Source organism: Amblyomma mixtum, chromosome 2 (genome assembly GCF_055824585.1).
Source record: "Amblyomma mixtum isolate Tamu chromosome 2, ASM5582458v1, whole genome shotgun sequence".
Lineage (NCBI taxonomy): Eukaryota > Metazoa > Arthropoda > Arachnida > Ixodida > Ixodidae > Amblyomma > Amblyomma mixtum.
In genome coordinates, this window is record NC_143013.1 from 54,035,861 (window position 1) to 54,057,123 (window position 21,263).

The window sequence follows — 21,263 nt, forward strand, 5'->3', positions numbered from 1 at the left end:
CAGCTGCATGCGCATAGTGACTGGGTTTGAAACTTTCCGCTCTTCTCTGTTTCTTTTGTTTTTTCTGAGCTGCTAAAGTGTGTATATATATGCTGTTAGCATCCGGAAAATTCAGGGGTGCACTTTGTTGACCTAATGTGCGGTGAGGCGAAAGCCTTAAGCGCGGTGTTGCTGCTTGTCACTGATGTGTGTTTAAGATGTTAGGCTTCGCCTGTAAGAGTGAAACGCGACAACGTCTTGCAACGCTGCCAGGGAGTCCATAGAACGCCATCGCCGGTTCAGTTCTACGCCTTGCTAGTCGGTAAATTGGTTTTTGAGGAAAGGAAATGTATCTGTCTCGCATATCTCGGTGGACTCCTGAACCTCACCGTAACGGAAAGGATGGTGGTGGTGGTGAAAACTTTTTAATAAGCAAAAGGAGAGTTTGCAGACCAAAGATGGCCCTTTACATAGGTGGAGTCCTTAGTCCGGAAGGTAATGAGGCCGCTGACGCGGCTGCCCGAGCGCTTATTCACCGGGCTCCTCATCCCAGCTCTTCTGGCTCGGAGACTAACCAGCCGCTGCTGCGATTCAGGGAAATTATAACGCATTATAGCGACATCCACCGTCTTTTCCCGGCCCCTGCAAAGGGGCTGAGTAAGACGGAGGAGCGAACTTTAAGGCGCCTGCAGACAGGTACTCTACTCTGTCCTGCAATCTTAAAGCATTACGATCCAAACACGGATAGGCGATGCCCGCACTGTGGGGAGACCTGTGATATCTTCCACATGGTGTGGGCATGTACTCAAAATCCCCACCTCCCCCCTTCCCCTACCCCTTCCAGAGAGGCATGGGAGACTGCCCTCCTCAACTGCTCCTCGCTTGAGTCCCAAAGGGCTCTAGTGAAACGGGCGAGAGACGGGGCATTGTCATGCGGTGTCCCGGACTAGGGACGCCGACCATGTAGCGGGGCCACTCTGTGGCTCCCAAACTCTATTTCAACAATTAAAAGTTTTCACCACCCCCACCCGCTGGACAAAGCCGCTACTCGCGCCCGTTGGACTAGAGGCCTTTGAGACTACAGCCCCGAGCAGTTGAGCAGGGCTGCCTCCCATGCCTCTCGGGAAGGGGAAGGATTGGGTGGAAGGGAAGGATTCTTTTGACAGGCCCAAACCATGTGGAAGGTATCGGATACTTCCCCACAGTGAGGGCAGCGCCCATCAATATTGGGGTCGAAATGTTTCACTACTGCAGGACACAACAGAGTGTTGGTCTGCAAGCGCCTCAGAGTTCGGAGGAAGATGGGAGTGAACGAAGACACCTATTCGCTAGACGCGCCTTTGTTCATTCCAAACCATCGAGCTGGCATGGCGGTGTGGTTGGCATGCTCGTCTCGTACTCCGGAGACCGGGGTTCGATTCCCGAACTCGACCAATTTCCTACTCGGTTTTATTTATTTATCTGGCCTGACTAGAGAGGTTCATTAGGCTGATTGGGAACGAAGCAATTAACTAAACTCAGTCCCACTTACTTGGAGCATCACTATACGATCACTTTAATTGGTTGCATGGTTGCTAGCCAAAGCACAATTGGCCCCGTTTGAAATTCACGCACCGCGACGTCACGACCGTTTCGACCAATTGAAAGGTGTGACATTTCTGTCGACAACTCCTGCTTGCAACGATGAGGCATTAAAGGCTTCCGCCTTAAAGATTACTTCGATTTTACAGAACATACTGCCCTGTCACAATAACATCGACGGATTTTTAGCTCGAGTTGACAGAATTCCTGCGAAATTCGGATGAATTTTGCTATACGTTTATGTAAAGATGTACGATAAGCAGTTTCATAGAGTCGAGTTAACTGGACTGATAATAAGGCGCTGGGCTGAACTGCGCTAAACAAGTCGGCCTATACGACTGACCTCATCTCTCCGACTATTAATTTTAGCCTTTTTCATTTCCTGCAACCATGTTGCAGCAATGACACTTCCACCGTAGAACACCACCGCAAAATTGTTTCCGACCGACAGCCCTGACTTGCATCCTCCGACTGTTTCTCTCGTGACATCGCTGCAACGAGGTTATCTATGAGATGCGGAGGAGTAGGACACTGTTGCCTACTGAGGGGTAGAGGCTGGGGGGGGGGAACTATACTGGAGAGTTTGTAGACTGTCCTTATACTTTCTTCTATAAAGTCTATAGAGTAGTCTAAAGTCTTATAGGCTAGTCTACAGGCAATACAAATCCTATAAGCAGCCTGTAAGCAATCTATAGATTTATGCCCATGCACATTTATTAGAGGCCCGTGTACTGTGCGATGTCAGTGCACGTTAAAGAACCCCAGGTGGTCGAAATTTCCGGAGCCCTCCACTACGGCGTCTCTCATAGCCTTAGTCGCTTTGGGACGTTAAACCCCACAAAATCAAACCAAACCAAACCATTTATTAGACTTTTTTTATAGACAGCCTATAGGCCATGAATTTACAAAAGAAAAGTCTACAGACCAATTTCAAAGGATAACACCTAGAGTACTGACAGTAATTGTGTTACTTGACTTAAGACGGCAGGTGCGCGAAAGCGTGTGACAAATCGAACAGAGGAAGAACGTTTGAGCGACGATAAGACCGGCAGACAGTAAGGGAGTAAGGGAGAACACAGCTTGCTTCCTTTTCACTCCCATTTAGGCGTATTCGTGCTTAGAGTTTCGTCCACTCCCTACCTTTTTCGCCACGCGTTCCTTCCCACGTTAACCTAAAAAATTCGCACCAGCAGGAAGGTGCGGAGTTTTAGGCTCAAGCAAATAGTAAAAGCTATCGCCTTTGAAAGGATGGCCATCGGCTACGCCATGATTGTGTTCTGAATGCTTAGAATCTACACGTAGGGAATCCCGGATGTTCCCTGGTATAGAAAGAACCCTAGGGTGGTCATCGAGGGACAAGACCGAAATATTTCCTACCTGCTTCTCCTTGCCGTCGACCATGCACTTCGCGAGAGAGTGCGGCCCGAAATGTGGCCTCTGCCCAAAGACAGCGCACACACATTCTTCCACATCGTACTTGGAAGGCATACTCTAAATATAACGCGTCGGGCTGCCAACCAGAAGATCCTTTTCTTTTTTTTTTCTAGATTTTTCTAGTCTATAGAGAACAATGGACAACCACCAAGGAAGTGCTGAAAGCTGTCCCTGCCAGAACAATTATCAACATCATCAGGCTAACTATGTTCGCTGCAGGACAAGGGACCTGTCCTGTGTCCATCCAATTATGTTTCCTGTGTCCATCCAATGTCCATCCACTGTCCATCCAATTAAACCTGTCCTGTGTCAACTGCGGCCACCTTATCCCTATGAACTTCCTAATCTCATCCGCCGACTTGACTCTCTGGGGCCCACTCATAGGCTTGCCCTCTCTTAGAATCCAGTCCGTTACTCTAAGCGACCATCGCTTACACCTCCATTCGCACTGCGTGCCCATGCCCACTTCTTGATGTCGACTATATTGTCATTAACTCGCGTTTTATTCCTTGACCCACTCTTATCTCTTCCTTTCTCTTAATGTTACTCCTAACGTCTTCATTTCCATAGCTCGCTCCATAGCTTGCTGTGCTGCCCTCAGTTTAGTTTCTACCGTAAGCTCAGTGTTCAAAACAATCTATAGAGGAAAACCAGCTGACCTGAGTCCTGCAACGGGTGTCCGTTTCCTGTAACTAAGCAACCGTCTCTATCTTAATGCCCACTACGCACTCGAATGTGTGTCACGCGTCGCTGCTCCTTGCTCGACCGAAGAGCCAGCTGACCAGCGCGGCTTGCGTGCGTCCTTGTTCGCTTAACGGCGGCGCCCGGGAATTCGAAAGTGCCGGTCGAAGGCTAACTGGCGGCACAGCCCGTTTTGTTGGGTCGCGAGGCGACTAAATAAATAAGCGGGCAATTTACGACCCCTGCCGGCCATAAACGAGTTAGCCGAAGCGCGGCGAGACGCACTGACTGCGTGAAACTTTGACGAAGCACGGCCTATTGTGTCGTGCCCTTCTCGTTAGTTTTGCACGACACGCCATAGATAACCCCGCTGAAGCAGTTCGTGGTCGAACCACTACGCCCTCCCCCCCACCCTCCCCTCCCCCGCCTCAGTTTAATTGGCGAGGAGGTGAACGGGGAGGATATTGCAGATGCCCTGGAGGCCGCACTGTGGGCCGCGAACAGTATAACGGACGGTTTCCATTGGGTATATCTGTATATAAGACTATCTCCTGGGTAAGTGGCGCTGTAATATTGGCGTCCTGGTCAATGAGAACTTGCCAGCACGGAGCCAGCAGTAGTCATGAAAAACCTACCACTCCCCAGCCCAGCTAGGTAACCAGGTAGACTAGGTTACCCAGGTAAAACTGCATTACCCAGGCTGGGGCGCCCAATGGTGCCTGTGGGCTTGGTAATATGGGCTGGTGCTTTAAGCCGGCTTTGTTACCCAGGTGGGCTAGGTTACCCAGGCTAACGCAGATGCCCGGAAGTTAATAAACAGGTATTAGCTTTTGTTCTCCTTTACTTATTTTCGTTACATACAGTGAGCCTTCTTCACCTGCTGTCCTACCGTCGCCAGGGCAATTTCTTCCCTCTTGTTCAGTTTCGCGTCACGAGACCTTGACAATCTGCAACCTGGAGCATAACTTCTCTCTAAATGTGCTTTTTTTCAAACTTGGCGCTTTGAGCTCTAGCGTCTAGTAGCGGGTGAGCGGTTGCCACGGACCAATTAACGTTCACTCTCAAAAGAGCGCGAAGGTTACGACAGACGCGGGCAGCGCTCGCGGTGTCTGATTCTTTCAGCCCTGCCCTTCGCGCTGCTTTAGCACGTTCTCTATTGTGCCCATTGCAAATTGTTAGCCGGTATCGATGGATGGGAACGCCAGCTTCAAACGCTTCCGCGCCGTTATTCGACATGCTGCACGATCTTACTTAAACCTAGGAAACTACAACTAAACCTTTAACCTCGAAATTAATTTCCGAACAGCTTAGCGAAATCACCAAATTTTTCTTGTAATTTTTGTCGAAAATGACTGCCGTCAGGCGTAAAATACGCGCTAAAGACGCAAAATATGTCTCATGAAGTTTCATGAACAAATATCGCATTTTAGTTTTGAAAATTCCAACCAATGCAAGTGCCGACCGTAGCAAGTCTTTGGCGGTGAGAGCAGCTCAACATTAAGTCGGAGGAGTGAGACTCGTCGTTGACAGTATTGCTGCTATCTCCCATGACGAGTACAGCTCGGGTAAAGAAAGAGAGAGAGAAAGAAAGTGAAAAAGTTAGAAAGAAGGAAGAAAGAGGGAGAGAAAGAAAGAAAGAAAGAAAGAAAGAAAGAAAGAAAGAAAGAAAGAAAGAAAGAAAGAAAGAAAGAAAGAAAGAAAGAAAGAAAGAAAGAAAGAAAGAAAGAAAGAAAGAAAGAAAGAAAGAAAGAAAGAAAGAAAGAAAGAAAGAAAGAGAACGCCTCTACCGTCGTCTTGGATTCTCGTTAGTTGCGTAGACGCTCCCACCGCGTCCAGTGGGTCACTCGGCTTTTAAGCTTTGCTTGAGGGGATGTTTGTAGAAAGAAAGAAAGAAAGGAAGAAAGAAAGAAAGGAAGAAAGAAAGAAGAAAGAAAGAAAGAAAGAAAGAAAGAAAGGAAGAAGGAAAGAAAGAAGGAAAGAAAGAAAGAAGGAAAGAAGGAAAGAAAAGAAAGAAAGAAAGAAAGAAAGAAAGAAAGGAAGAAAGAAAGAAAGAAAGAAAGAAAGAAAGAAAGAAAGAAAGAAAGAAAGAAAGAAAGAAAGAAAGAAAGAAAGAAAGAAAGAAAGAAAGAAAGAAAGAAAGAAAGAAAGAAAGAAAGAAAGAAAGAAAGAAAGAGAACGCCTCTACCGTCGTCTTGGATTCTCGTTAGTTGCGTAGACGCTCCCACCGCGTCCAGTGGGTCACTCGGCTTTTAAGCTTTGCTTGAGGGGATGTTTGTAGCGCGACAAAAACAGACAAGGGACAGAAGACGAACGGGACAAGCGCTTGTCCCGTTCGTCTTCTGTCCCTTGTTTGTTTTTGTCGCGCTACAAGCATCCCCTCAAGCAAAATGAACCAACTCCCCCAGCAAAAAGTTTTATTGGGCTTTTAAGCTAGCCAGCGCAGAGTGGCATCGAACACTGTTCGAAGCTTTCAGAGTTGTCGGCATCTATATGGAGGGCTGTTTAGCTTCTCTATAAAAGCACCTTTTCCTTCCCTCCTTGCAGCGATGATGCTGTACGCGTACACGTTCAAGGCATGGAGGCCTCCTTCAACTGCTTCTCCGCCATGATTTTGCTTTTCGGCGCCGTCGGGGTAGGTGTCACGAGGATCAAATCCTTTCGTCCTGTCTGTCTGTCTGTGTCTGTTTTTCCGTCCGTCCGTCCGTCTGTCCACCTGGCTATGAGCAACCTAAGCCGGCAACTAAATCTTAAAAGTAGGATTTTGACTCATGAAAACGGCGGAATGACACCACTATCGGCGGACATCAGAAAACAGGCGAATAAAGCTTAGTAGAATAACTATTTAGGTGGTTAACTGATTTCTGATAATTAACATTTTAACTATTACAGTTAGACACGTTGCAATTGGAGATTTGTAGCCTGTCAATATTAATAGTTATATCATTTCTTTGAATTTTCAAAACGCGATTACCCTCGGCGCTGTGGCTCTAGAAATTTTGGCTATTTCGGCTACTTACGTGCACTAGAGGGGTGGCTTTGCCTGCATGCTTTTCGAAAGCGCGTGTATTTTGGCACGATGTAGCCGAAATTTGTCGAGCCACAGCGCAGAGGACAATCGCGTATTCGAAATTTTCAAACCTTATATGGCTATTACTAACGACAGGCAACAAATCGTGATTTGCAATTGGGTGCCTAGCAGTATTAGTTAGAAAGTTAACTATTAGACTTTAGTTAATCACTTTACTAACTGTTAAAGGAAAACAGCATATGTTTTAGAAGTCAACGAGCTTAAGAAGGTCGAATGTGTGAAACTTGAAGGTAAAGCATGCGAAGTCTTTTTGGGCTAGCCCTTGAAATAGTGAAGCAATCGGCGATTAAAATCCGGACGCCCTTCAAGCTGCTTCGCAGCGCACAGCGCCAAGTCGGGGGCGCATGATGGCGTCATCGAAGGTATCGGTACATTTCTAACGCACAAACGCCTGCTTTGAAGGAAAAAAAAACCAACGCCACCGAAGGTGAACCCTGAGGGCGGGGTGTGGCTGACGACAGCGGTAATTTGAAATCATACCTTCCGTGACGTCATGCTGAACTTTTCTAAACTACTGCATTGTGTTGAGGAGAAGTGGAATTTCTATCTTTGATTACGTCGCTATTTTAAATGCTAGTGCAAAAACACTTGGCATGCTTTGCCTACAGCCTATATAGATTTGAATCCTTGAATATAGCGTAATTCTCAAAAAAAGTGCTGCAGTTGCCCTTTAATATGATTCGCCTGTCTTTTGACGTCTGAAAACAGTAGTTTTACTCAAAAAACATTTTTTTTAAATTAGTGCCGGCTTCCCTGAAACACCTGGTATATGCACCTGGCAACCTGCCCACCTTGGCAGGTGGCAGTTAAAGTAATAATCGGTTGAAAGCGATTGCCCAGAAAGAACAACCTGGGTCTCAAAAGCCCCACCAGTGGCAGCACCTACCACGCAGAGCAGTGGCGCATCACTTAATAAGCGCTACACCACGCATGCCCAACAATTGTCGACAAAAGCATTTTTGAACGAAAAAGAGTTTATGAACGCAATTTTTTTTCACGCATTGTAAAATTTCACTTATAGCAATCAATATATCCGCAGATCTTCCTTCGACAAGCTTGTATTTTTTTGCTAATAACACTTTTGTTATCGTCAAAAGCGTCCCCTATTTGGTTTTCTATGCAGTCTTAACTGTAGAAGTGTGTGATGAGAGGCTAGTTGGTAAGGCATTCTGAAGACATAAAACTACGCAGGAGACGGGACACAGAAAAGATGCATACAGAACGAGCGTAGCGTTGCTGCTCCATGCCAGCGATGGAAAAGTTTTGAAAGAAAGATTTTCCTACACATCGGAAGAATGAACCATTAACTTCAATATTTCCACAGCAGCGCCGTCATTTTTTACAGGAATCGGCATCTATCTGTTCACTCGTTGAATCGCGAATCCCAATCAACAAGTGGGGCTCAGTAGTTGAGAAATAAGAGAAGGAACCACAAAGTCTGATCATTCGTTTATTTATTACTCCGCAGTTATGTGTGATAAGGCGGTTGCTCCAGTTTTCTAACTAGTTTTCTTGCCGCATAATATCCGAATGGCATTCTCAATGTAGAAAAAAAATAACCAGAAAATTCAATTTCTTTTTTTACAAAAAGTTTGTTTTCTCTCATTATTGCTCACGAAAGTGTGTGTACTGTTGTGCGTACTGTTTCGCGTTCAGCTATGAAAGACTGCTGAGAAAAGCTTAGAAAGCAAGATGATGCCTGCAAAAAAAATTATAATTTATTTTAATCGGAAGTTAAATATCGTTTAATTTTTACAGAACCAAAGCCTTGCAATTCTGTCTTCTTTGTGCGTCCCCCAACTGCGCGACATTTTTCTGTTTGCAGCAATCCCAGCGCCGTGTTTTATAACAAATCATTTTACAACACATGATAGTTCTTTCCCAAAGGCCTCGTTGTTTTTTCCTTATTTATTTATTTATTTATTTATTTATTCATTCATTCATTCATTCATTCAGGTACCTACAGGGCCCGTTGAGGGCATTTTTGTAGGAGGAATACAGATGCAAAGCATACATCGTCATGCAGCTGACACTGTGTAAAAAAAAATACAACGCATCCCAATACTGAGCAAACTAATAACAAAATAATCATGAAAGCAAGAAAGACGTAAAAAAGGTCAATTCAACAAAAGTCGCAACAGAGAATTTTCAAAAGAAGATTGCGGGGCTAAGACAACTTCTGGCAATTTATTCCAATCATGCACTGTTCTGCGAAAAATGAGTTTTGAAAGATATTTATACAGTACTGGTATTCTTGAACCTTTAAAGAATGATCTAAACGGAGGGTATATAGCTGGGAGCTTTCATGTATGAATCTTTAGACAAACCTGTTGCGCCTATAAAAATATTCTGAAATAGCTTAAGTCTAATGCATTTGCGTCTATCTTGCAATAAAGACCAGCCAAAATTTTTGCACATTTGAGAGGAGCTTTTGGTGAAATCATAGTTTGCGGACAAAACCTTGCTGATCGTTTTTGAATTCGTTCAAGTTCGCTAAGTGTTTTTGTTTCAGGGTTCCAAGTCACACAACTATATTCTAAGATGGGACGCACGTTTATCAAGTAGAGTGCCTCCTTCAAATCAGCAGGTGCCGGCTTGAAATTGCGTTTTAAAAAGTCTGAAAGGAAGTCTCAAATTATTTTCTTGACGTTATTCTCCCAGATATTTCTCGTACTCCGAAAATCCGGACAATAGGCGTAATCAGAATTCGCAAGGACGCTTTTCCACATAACCATGTTGCCAAAAACAAGATGGCCGACTTCTGTATGAAAAAACTGCGAGGGCCACAGGACAGGCGCTGAGAGTGTGGATAGAATGTAAGAAACATATTTAGGAATGATCAAACAAAAAAATGCCCAGGCTTAGCTTGGTTAAGCCAAGAATGCGTTGCATATTGCGCGGTCTTTTTGCGCGAGGTATTGCTTGGCGGCACTCGATTTTCTCAGCAGCTTTTCCTCCGTGACGTATGGATGGATGGATAGGAGCGCCCCCCTTTGAAACGGGGCGGTGACAACCGCCACCATGCTCAGCCGTCCTTTTTTTTTCTTTTTTTTTCTTTTTTTAGTAGTTGGTGACGTCACGTCACGTGGTGAGTGACGTCACCAAGCCACGTGACGTCACGCTGCCCGGCCACGCCCAAGGGCTGAACTGAGTGATTGCAATATGCTACGCATAAAAACTAGTCCATCCTGCTTTGTTTCAGCTGGAAACGCATGGTCAGCCATCTTGTCTTGGGCAACAAAGTTATGCGGAAAAGCGCACTTGCGGAATTTTGAATATTCCCCATTGTTCTTGCTTATCGCGCGGAAGAACGACTCCGGAAACTAACACACCTTATGCGCTCGTACCGCCACGCACACCTGCAGAGAATCAAGCCGGCGCTGACGGTGTTCCTCTGGTGAACGTCTTTTCGACAATTGCCTGTCTGCCGCTCAACATCAGCCTCTTCAACTCCAAGACTGGCGACGAACACCTGGAGCTGGTAACATGGCGGCAGTGGGGATATTGGCCGGGGAATCTCCTAGGTGGGGGGAGCGGATTTATCAGCCTGTCTTGTAGATGGCACTTTCTGTTTGCACAATGCATTTCTTAAATGTTACTCTCTAAAAAAGCCAGCAGCGAAGAACAAGGACAGGAAAGGTGCTATTTTTGTCTTTGTGCGTGTCTGTGTGCTACTGTTCTGTTTCATTAAGCATATAAAACAAAAGGCCTAGCAGGATGCACTGTGCATTTTTTGAACTTCGTCAAAAAGAGGGGGGGGGGGTGGGGGGGGGCACTTGAGAAGCAATTGGGTTTTCCCATGGAAAAATTTTGCGCAAAAAAGGCAGTCACTTACGCTCTTCCCCTTTTATTCGCTCTCCCATTTGCATTCCGGATACTCATACTAAGCTCGTTGGGAACCGCCGATACCAATACTTGTGCCGTGTTTCCAGGCAGATCGATTTTATTGATTGTATAGATTTTCTATAAATTTATAGAATTGATTTGTTAATAAAATGCATTAATTTTGATTGATCGATTACTATCAAATCAAATCAAATTTATTTTCAACATTGATACAATGTTGATGGCTTCCGTGACAAAAAGCTGTGAGGACAGCATGACTAGGTCAGGGAACCATTTTGGCAGCAGCGACTTCATATATACTACAATAATTCAAATACAAATGAAATGTGCAACAGAATACATACAGTGTCCTACTTACTGAGCACAATAGTTAAAATTCAAGTCAATATTGTAATGGAATACACGGACTTCATTCATCAACTTAACTACGCCACAAAAGAACAATGTGCACTACAATAAAACTACGCAATAAACGAATAAAATTAGCACCATAAAGCGTTTTATACGTGAGATCCCGATGAGAAGGCAAACACACACTCACTCTGTATGCCCAATTTCATAATTACCACTCAAAATCATAACGCAGTCATAGAAAATTGTCCAGAAACAAACATGCTGCGCAATGCTGTGCGCGTTAGGGCAATGGAACTAGAAAATTGTGTTTTAATCTTGTTTAATAGAAATGGTACGTTGTACGTTAATGTTTGCAGAAGGTAATTAGTGCGTGGGCGCGGTACAAACCATTCCTCAGACGACCTGGTTCGATATGTGCGAGTTTGCAAAGTAAGAGTACACAGCTCCTTCAGGAACTGCTGGTAAGATAAACTTGAGAAGTACAGCAGGTATAGTAGACGGTAATCGTAAATCTGTTGTATACTGACCAACTTGAACTGAGTAAAGAAATCATGAGTGTGGTGAAAGTATGAAACATTAGCAATGCAACGAACAGCTTTCTTTTCGAGCCTACGTAGTATAGTTATGTTTTTTTTAGTAGTCGCGGCCCAAATTAACGTGCAGTAGTTAATGTGCGACCGAAAGACGGAGTGAAAAACTTGAAGTTTAATGTTAGTCGGAAAAATATCTCGAGATCGACGTATTAAGCCAAAAGCGGAGGAGAGTTTTTTCACCAGTTGCTCTATATGCGCATCCCAAGTCATACGGTGCGATAGTACCACTCCTAAAACCTTGTGCTCTTTTACTATATCGATTGTAGAGCTGCCCAAGCGGAGCCCGCCAATCAAACTTACTGGTTTGTTTTTTGAAGCAAACAGAATGGCTTTTGATTTTTTAGGATTTATTCTTAAACAGTTTTTGCTCGACCAATCAAGCAATTTGCAGAGAGTTTCATTGGCGGTATGCAGTAGGTGAGAACTATTATTTGATGTGAAAAACAAGCTGGTATCATCAGCGTACAAAACAAACTTGACATGCTTATCAATACGAACCACATCGTTCACATAGATATTAAACAAAAACGGTCCCAAAACGCTCCCTTGAGGGACGCCGCATGGTAATTCTTTAAAGGACGACAGACTGCCATCGATAACTACAGACTGCGTGCGTGTTGCAAGGTATGACTAAGAGTGAGTGGGATACGCCCCGGATGCCATATTAAGGAGAACAGTGTGGTTGAGGCAGTCGAAAGCTTTGCTATAATCTACAAACACCCCAAGCGTCAGTATATTCGCATCCATGTTTTTGAGTATCAATTCCTTTTGAATCAAAAGGGCGGACTCGGTAGAGCACCCTTTTCTGAACCCATGCTGACATTCAGAAAGAAGTTTATGCTTGGTAAAAAAAGGGGTCGAGACGAGACAGAATAACTTTTTCAAGACCTTTTGAAAACACCGGGAGAACTGACACTGGTCGGTAGTTGGCAGCATCATTTTTGTCGCCGCCTTTGTATATAACTGAAACTTTTGCGCGTTTCATGTTGAGTGGAAAAAAACCCGTCTCCAAAGCAAGGTTATAAATGTGTACGAGGGCTGGACAGATGACGTAGAGGACGTATTTGACGGGTCGGACCTGGATATTATCTATGTCAAGGCTTTTACTGTTCTTTAGTGACGTAAATATGTTGTAAACCTCAGCTGTATTAGTTGGCACCATAAAAACAGTGTTCAAGACGTTGTCGTCAAGGGCGCAAGACGTTACAGAAGGAGCAGCATTGTTAGTCATGGCAGTTATGTAGTGAGTGTTGAAATGCTCTGCTAGAGCACCCTCAGTAAGCAGTTCACCTTGGACAGTCATCTGAAACTGATTAAGCACAGCTGTACCCAGGCCGAGTGCGTCGTTCACAATCTTCCAGATCCGATCAGGACGAGATGTCGAGGCATCCTGAATCAGCTGCTGAAAGTACTGCACTTTGGCTTTCCGTAGTTCTGATGTGATTCGATTGCGTAGTTTCTTGAACTCTGCAAATATGGAAGGCTTACGCGTTTGTAAGAACAGAGCGAAAAGCTTATGTTTATCTTCAATCATTTTTACCTGCTCGATGCCGATCCAAGGTTTTCTTATCGATCGACGCTGCCTAAAAGATTCTATCAATTGATTAACTGGCTGTTGGGTTTAATAATTTACAGGTCTATTGAATAATTATTTAACTAATTAATTGAATTCTTTGTTTAAAATTGATTGATGCACGAATCAATCACTGAATGATTGGTTTATTTATTTATTTATTTATTTATTTATTTATTTATTTATTTATTTATTTATTTATTTATTTATTTATTTATTTATTTATTTATTTATTTATTTATTTATTTATTTATTTATTTATTTATTTATTTATTTGTACGTGCCAAAGCCACGCAGTGGACTTTGAGGTACGCCTCAGTGAAGAACTTCGGAATGGTTTCGATACCTGCAGCCTTTCGTTAGAGAAACATTGAGGACAACCCTATACAATTTTTGTTATCAGTTCGTTGGTTGCGTCTGGCTATGCTTGTGTTTATCTGGCAGCAAACGACGCGCATTTATTAGCGAGAAAGCTATTTCTAAAATTTTTTCCCGGATTTAGATTTAAACTGGCGACGCCAAGAGGAAAAAGGACTCTGTGTTGACCGCTTGTAAATCAACAACGGATCCCCATGCCTCAGGGATCAGCGGCATAGTAACTATCTTGAGGCAGAGCAGTTTTCTTGCGAAAGCGACCGGAGATGGCGACACCACTATATCACTTTTAATGTATTTTAGCTTACGAAATCTCCTCCTTCGGTCAACGTCCCTTTAACGGCACCAAAAAAATAGTACACAGGCTTTTTTTTTTTTTTTCATTGCACCCGCGTCGATGTAGGACCGACGTGGCTGGACACGAATCCGCGAGCTGGGGTTCAACTGCCGCCGCGGGATGATGGATGATTGTACTGTCTAGAGATGCCTACACGTTGGGAACCTCATTCGCACCTGTGTGTTCTTCTCTTTTCGGACAGAAAAAAAGAGTGATCATCAGGCGCAACCAAACCACGACAACTGCGCCACCGGACTCATTTGTAAGTGTGCGAGAATCCGTTATCTTTGCTCCATTTTGATGCGCACGCAGGATTTTTCCTAGCGTAATCTTTACCAACGAATGACGAGACAAAAAAAACTGAGGGACTCTTAATAGAGCAGAACGTTGGGCCAGTTGGTGTAGCGACATTTTCAACTTTGCGCAGAATAACACAACACGGAGGGAGGAACACGTACACACACACTTAAGCTCCGCCCTAAAGGTATGACGCCGTAGCTCTAATCGGTTCCTTCAGTGGCCTGGGGTCCTGCTTGCTTATCACTTCTTAGACACGGCTACTATTGTTTTTTTTTAATGTTTATTATTTTGTTTTCTGTATTTACCACAAGACACACGTGGCCTCCCTTTTTCCAAGTCGAGCGAACGTTCCTCATTGGTCGAGGGGCAGCGCGCCTGGCACGCGACCCAAGGGGCACCGGTTCGAGCGCGATTACTTTCCTTTCTTCAGGGTCACTACGTAATGACGATAGAATGACGTCACGACGCAGTAGACAAATGAAGCATTGTCGTGTGCCCTCATCACTGTTATACTCTGTGATCATTTCGGGGTGTCTGATTTACCCACGCGTGGTCATGTGGCTTTGACGTCATCACCCTCTAAGCCAATCCAGATTTCCTCGACACGCCAACAAATACGATGGTTTCTCCGCTGAACGGCACCCTTAACGCTATCGCGTTGAAAAGCAGTCGAACCCGTGACCCTCCTCCTGTTTGCCCGATTCTCGGCTAGTGCACTGACCGTTGTTTTCCCAAGCAGCGCTCGGATCTGCTCTGTTCTGTGCGTACGAGCTCCAGTGTCGGTCCATGGCATTGATTGACATGAGCACGCAACTAAAGCTCGGTGGCGTGCAAACGGTGCGGAGAAGAAATAACAGTCCAGAAATGTACTCTCTGGACACGAATATGCCTACATGTGGGAGTGAAAAAGGAGTAAACTGTCCTCAAGCGCACTCAAGGGAGTTCGCTGGAGAACAGATTCCCTTTTCACTACTTTCTGTTTACTCTTAGTATAATCGTTACACTATAGTGTACTGCGCTCGAGCTGTTCACAGTTGAGTGTAAAGAATAAGACTGAACTTCAGCTTGTGGGCCTAAGAAATTGCGTTCGGGTTCACATGGCTTGTACGTATACACTCTTGTTCAGGAGTCTTTATTGGCGATTTTTACTACATAGAGGGGGTGCTTCAAGCAATCCAGTAAGGAGGCGCCGCCGCGGAGGGGCGTCCATTTCTTGAAAGTCGTCCACAGTGCAGCGCTAACGGAAGTTCTCGTAACCAAAACATTTGGAAAGATGAGTGCAGACGCCCAACTGTCCCCTCATGAGGCACAGAACTTCAAAGGTGCCACAAGTGCTTCACAGCATGGCCGAAATGCAAACATTGTGACCGTCATATGTCTATGGTTCTACATCCGTGTGGCTGCACTTAAGCGCAAGCGTTGCCTGTGTGAAACTTCGGAGCTGCGGGCAGCTCGGTATCTCTTTGTTTGGTGTTCTCCGCTCGGGCGCTCTACACAAAACTGACGCCGACTGTACTAGAGCGCCATAATTCTCTTTATCTTCCCCATCGATATATTGTTGCCATTCCCCGTGGAATTCTTTTGACTCAAAGATATGCAAGGATCTCGTTCCAAACTTCACAGAAAACACGGCCATCAGCCAGCGGTCGTAACGGTGGTTGCACGGCATCTAGTGTGACGGGTGGAGGCTGGACTGGGCCTTCGCGACTAGGAAAAAACGGTTGGGAGAACGGAAGTCTCGCTAGACGTAACGCCGCAGCCAGACCGTTCTCCATCGTCGAAGCCAGGTGGCCAACCCATTGATCCAAGCGCCTTTTTCCGCTTAGTCTTCGCTCTGCAAAGCACACAAGAGAAATTGCAAAACCCGCACACACACGCGCGTACTCACGTAGTGCGTTCACATAAAGAACGCAAAGAAGGGGGGCCGCCAAGTAAAGACGCCGGGGATTCGAAAGCGTTTTACGGCTTCTCTTTTTACGAGGCCCGAGTCGGCAAACTGCGACGTGTTGTATATATATTCCCTCCGTTACGGTTAAGAGTTCAGGAGTCTGGCAGTGCAGAGAGTTGTACTCACTCCACTTCCTGCCTTTCGCGCTCGCTTCCTTTCGAAGCGCTGAATATTCCAAGAGGTTTTAATTAAGGGGAACAGGAAAGCGGACTCACCGCTTTACGGCCGACCCGCCTTTTGCCGATTCTTCACGCCTCGTTAGGGAAGACGGGGCCGAGCGCCCCCACCGGCTACGAGACGACTCGGCGCGGCAGTAAATCTCTATCCGGGCTGTTTCTTCGCCCTGGGTCCTGGCTTTCCAGGCCTCTTTACTTTTTATGCGCTGCTTGGCGATAACCTGTCTGGCTTCCCTATCCCCCTTGCCTATCCCCCTCTTCTCTGAAGCCTTTACCCCTTCTTTCCTCTGATCTTTGGACTCGCTAAAAAATAAATACATCAGTTGCTCATTCGACACTCTAAATAAGCCATGTTCTTGTTTCAAGAGTTTCTTCCCTTCCTACTCTGACGAGAGTGCTACCTCTTTTCTCTTCTCTTTTCTTGTTCGTGTATTTCGTCCTCTCCCTTTCCCCTCTCCTTTCGGCCTCAGCGAGAGATGTCAGGGCGGCCTAATGTGTCGTCGTTCTTTCTGTCTATCTCTCGCTCTTTCAGGTTCTGTTTTCCTTTCTCTCTCGCGAAGCCCACGCCGAACGCAGTGCAGACGTCTTCTCCTGCTAGTCGTCTGTGTGCAGTCGCTAGAGAAACCGAAACGCAGTAACAGCCCGGTGAGGTTTCCAGTTAGAGGCCACAAGAAGGCAAACAACTTTTCCAGCAAAAGAACACGCCGGAAGAGCCTCTTTAACCGCGAAAACAGAAGGCGCCGTAAGAGCAAGTTCCCCGGTTTTCGGTGGTTTGCCAAGATGTCTAGCCGATCCGGTCTAGACTGCTCGGTAAATGTTACCGGAAAACGTCGTGGAAGCGTTGCGGCCGTGTGCTGTCGTGAAGTCTTAACTGTCGAGGTCTAGAGAACTAGGCAAATGTTTAGAGTGCTGCGGAGTGTCTCGCTTTGTTCATGCGACCGCTGTAAAGGGCAGAGTTTGCGAGAACGCGCACTACTAGTGTCATCATGGCTTTTACAGTTCTGTGTTTATTTTCGCACTGCATCAGTGATGGGCTGTTTATTTTGTTATGAAGGTACGTATTTGGAGCGGCAGCACATTAGTTTCTTTTTACTTAATCTTTCGTATCTCATGTTGTATTAATTAGTTTCTTTTGCACATTTGCCGTTCTTTGCCCCCCTTACCCAATGCCCTTCTGGGCCCTGTAAGGTATTGGGAATAAATAAATAAATAAATGGCATAGTGGTAGAGCATCCACCTCGAGCGCAAGAGGACCGGGGTTCAAATTCCGGGCCACAAAATTTTCCACCCACTAAAAGAAATGAGAGGTGGTTTAGCTTAGGGCTAATCACGAATTATCGCGCGCTAGCACTGTTGCCCTGGTTTTGCATCGCTTGTCTTGACTTTATATGGTAATAAGGGAGTAGTTATTGACATTCACCCGAGCGCAGCCATACGGCTACAAAGAAAAGCTATGCAGCTTTCCTTGTAGCCTTTCCTTTCATTTCCTTTGCAGCCGTATGGCTGCGTTCGGGTGGATGTCAATGAGTAACTACTCCCTTATTACAAATTTACTTCACCCTGGGGGATTTCCTTAAATATTTGACCGACTTTATATGGTGTTGCTTGATTTGAACTGACTTACCTTGGTTGATATATCATATGACATAAGTTTTCGTGGTATTGCATCATTTTAGACTTGTACTGTATAAGAGTCGGTCATTCTCTACATTCATAGATCCCTGCGAGTCCTCATACTACTCCTGGTGCAGTAGTGCAGTATATAAGCGATGCGCCACTAACCTGCGATGCAGGTGCTGGCATAGGTAGGGCTTGAGAAACCCATGTTGTTCTTCTCGGGGAATCTCTCGTGACTAATCATTAACTGAACTGCCACCTGCTACGCTGGGCAGTCTGCTCACAATCCGGTGGGCAGGTTGTGATGGCTTTACAAGGTCACGTGGTCTAGGTGGCCCACCTACCTCTCAGGTGGTTTGCGCCCAGCTCTTGCAGGTCGCGTATAGACCAGACCGACAAAGAGACAAGGGCTTTTTGGCGGAGCGGAAGTACTAGTGCTAGCGAGCTAAAAATGAATCCGAGTGCCGATGGAACTGAATACCAACACACGAGGTAGAACTTGATCCCGGCGGGCAGAGCCGACAACGAATTCTCCTACCAGAACCGGATTTTGCCACCCTGGTGTAGTACTTCGCTACCTCCCATATGAGTTGATTAGGAAGTCCGCAGGGATAACCTAACCGCAGCTGGCGCACGACAGGGTTAATTAGAGGGATATCAGAAGAGGCTTTCGTCAGGCAGAGGACGTAGTTAGGCTGATTTCTTTAGATTTTTTCCTCCGTGTTCCTGTCTGTTTCCTTTTTACTCCTTTTTGTTTTCTTTTTTATTTTATGAAATTTTTTAACTACTGTTACGAAGAGCCCACCACGCTTCTGCTTTCCCGTTGTAATTCTTGCATTCCGGTGAACCGCTGACTCCCTTTTGTGGCGCTCCATGAGCGAAGAGGTGGAAAGGGCGAGGCGAGTGCCCAAGCTGGTTTCGCTTCATTCAACAACCGCCTATTTAAAGGTTTTTTGTTTTTTTCCCCTTGCGCTCACTGTAAAACACGCCCAAGGGGCTAAAAGTTGGTTTCGAAGTGAATGGGGCATGAGTTCTTACTTAAATATATCCCGTTTTTATTACGACCTCGTTGCTTTAGGCCATCCACCCCTCACGTAATACCTTGCAACCATAGCCTTCAGGTAATAAAGTGAGGTTAAGTAAAAAAAGATAAAGAGGAGCGAAGAGCTTTTCAAGTCAAAGGGAACAAAGGCGCTACCATGTCAAATTAGTCATTCATATTCTTAAGGTAAAAAAATAGCGCAAAGGAAACAAGAAAGACGGACAGGACGACACGGCCTTGTTCGTCTTCCGTGTTTCCTTAGCGCTATTTTTCACATCTTGAACGTTCAATTCGCTCAACATTCGGCTTTACTTAGTCACGCATATTCTGCCTTTCAGCGCCATATTTGTACAATGGATATAACACGGTCTTCAATTTCAGATATGTTAGCATACCATAAATTGCGATGAGGGCACTGAACCGCGTTTCATTACTTTCTATGTCAGCGGTGCACGATGGCCCGAGGGCGTATCACTGCTTTCACATCCATCTAAACCGGCGTTCACATTTTTATTAATTTATTTTCTTCGTCGTTTTCCTCCTGGTAATGTTTTACCGCATTTTCATTCGCCCAGCAGTGTTCTTGGGAAGCCTTCGCTTTATATCGAGGTCCCACTTTGATAAGATGCTTCTTCTGTTTTCGGTAGACGTCAGAAGCACAAATACTTTTTTTCGGTCGCTTCCCAGCATTCTTTTTTTTTTTTTTTTGGTTAGACCGTGACACTTCGGCTTTCGACCTGACAGCTATTGCTGGAGCCGCAAAAGATAGCACCTGCTCGGGGCAACAGCTAATTGCGGCCAATACACTCCACGTGTTTTCTTGTTCTTCTTGTTTCTGTCAACAATGACCCTTGTGTTCTGCTTTCTCGCAGGACCTGACATCTGTCGCCCGCTTCTTCTCCCAATTCGTGACTGTAAGTGCTTTATTTATAGAATACTGTAAACCCTAGGACTTCGGTTCAAGCAGAAAGCAAAAAAAAAAAAAACATTCGTAGGGTCAATTTTTTTCTTCAACTGCACCATAATTAAGTTGTGGATAGTGAAGAGCAACTTATAGCGTGCAGACAGATTTCATTAAGTGCTGAAACGATAACTACGAGTAGTTTGGCTTTCCTTCTCTCTGTACCTTTCTCTTTCCCTTATTTCCAGCCTTAGATTAGTGAACTGTAGTGGCAGACCCACCACGTTGGCAGGGTTGAGCTTCTGTAATGTAACTATTGCAATGTTTATTGGAGATCCACTGGATAACTCTTTGTTCTGCACGTAGACGCAAATAGAATAATGATGATGATTAATTTGACTGTACAATGCTATTTAGAGAATAGGGCATAGAATATGACTTTATTTGAAGTGCGTACACTTAAGGAAGGAGACCAAAAGACAAAATGCCTGGCAAGGGCCTTCCTCCCCATGATAAGCATGATGCATTCGGTAGGTTACAGAGAGAAAAATATACAAGAAGCTTAACATATGCGTCAGCACTGGTTGACACAATAACAAAAAAAATAATTCATAGTCATAAAATTTCTCTAAAGAACACAAATACGAGGTCTGTTAGAAAAGTATCCGACCTTTGGCCGAAGAAAAAAAACTGGCATAACTGGAGTGTTAGAAACCTAATAACCTTCAAAGTAGTCTCCTTGGGGCTCCATATACATCTCCCAGCGGTGCTGCCATTGTTGGAAGTATTCCGAAAAGACCCTTTTCGGAATGGAATTTAGCTCTGTTGTCGTTGCAGCCATAATGTCCTTTCTTTTCTGAAATCGCGGTCCTTTCAATGGCCTGTTGATTTTAGGAAACAGCCAGAAGTCGTAGGGGGACATATCAGGAGAGTAAGGAGCCTGTTGAACTACAGAAGTCTGGTTTTTCGGCAGAAAAGTCTGAACCAAATGCGAGGAATGTGCAGGAGCAATGCCGCGAGGGATGCGCCAATTTCTTGTTGACCTCAATTCCGGTCTCTTGAATCGCACAGCACAACGTAGGCGATGGAGGACATCCCTGTAGTACTGTTTAGTCATTCTTTGACCCTGTGGGGTGCGTACTCGTGGTGTTCCACACAGAGGGAGTCAAAAAAGCAGTCATCATCACTCTGACATTGCTGCGCACTTGTCGGGCCTTTTTTGGTCTTGGTGACGTGGAATGCGTCCTCTGTGACGACTGGGATTTGGTTTCCGGGTCGTACCCGTACACCCAAGACTCGTCACTAGTGATTACGGCGTCGGTGAAGTCAAGGTTACTGTTTGTGGAATCCAGCATCTCCTGTGAGACTTCAACACGAAGCTGCTTTTTCTCCACCATCAGCAGCTTCGGCACGAATTTCGCCGCAACTCTCTCCATGG

At 45.2% G+C, this 21,263-nt stretch overlaps 1 pseudogene across 1 annotated transcript in view; it reads left to right on the plus strand.

The window, feature by feature from the left end:
* The window catches only part of LOC149359393 (uncharacterized), a 39,675-nt pseudogene that overhangs the window by 9,454 nt on the left and 8,958 nt on the right, over positions 1-21,263 (plus strand). Inside the window, exons 4-7 of the transcript XR_016288774.1 lie at positions 6,220-6,307; positions 10,129-10,244; positions 14,044-14,103; positions 19,797-19,838. The product of XR_016288774.1 is annotated as an uncharacterized LOC149359393 (transcript). The remainder of the gene's footprint in view (positions 1-6,219; positions 6,308-10,128; positions 10,245-14,043; positions 14,104-19,796; positions 19,839-21,263) is intronic.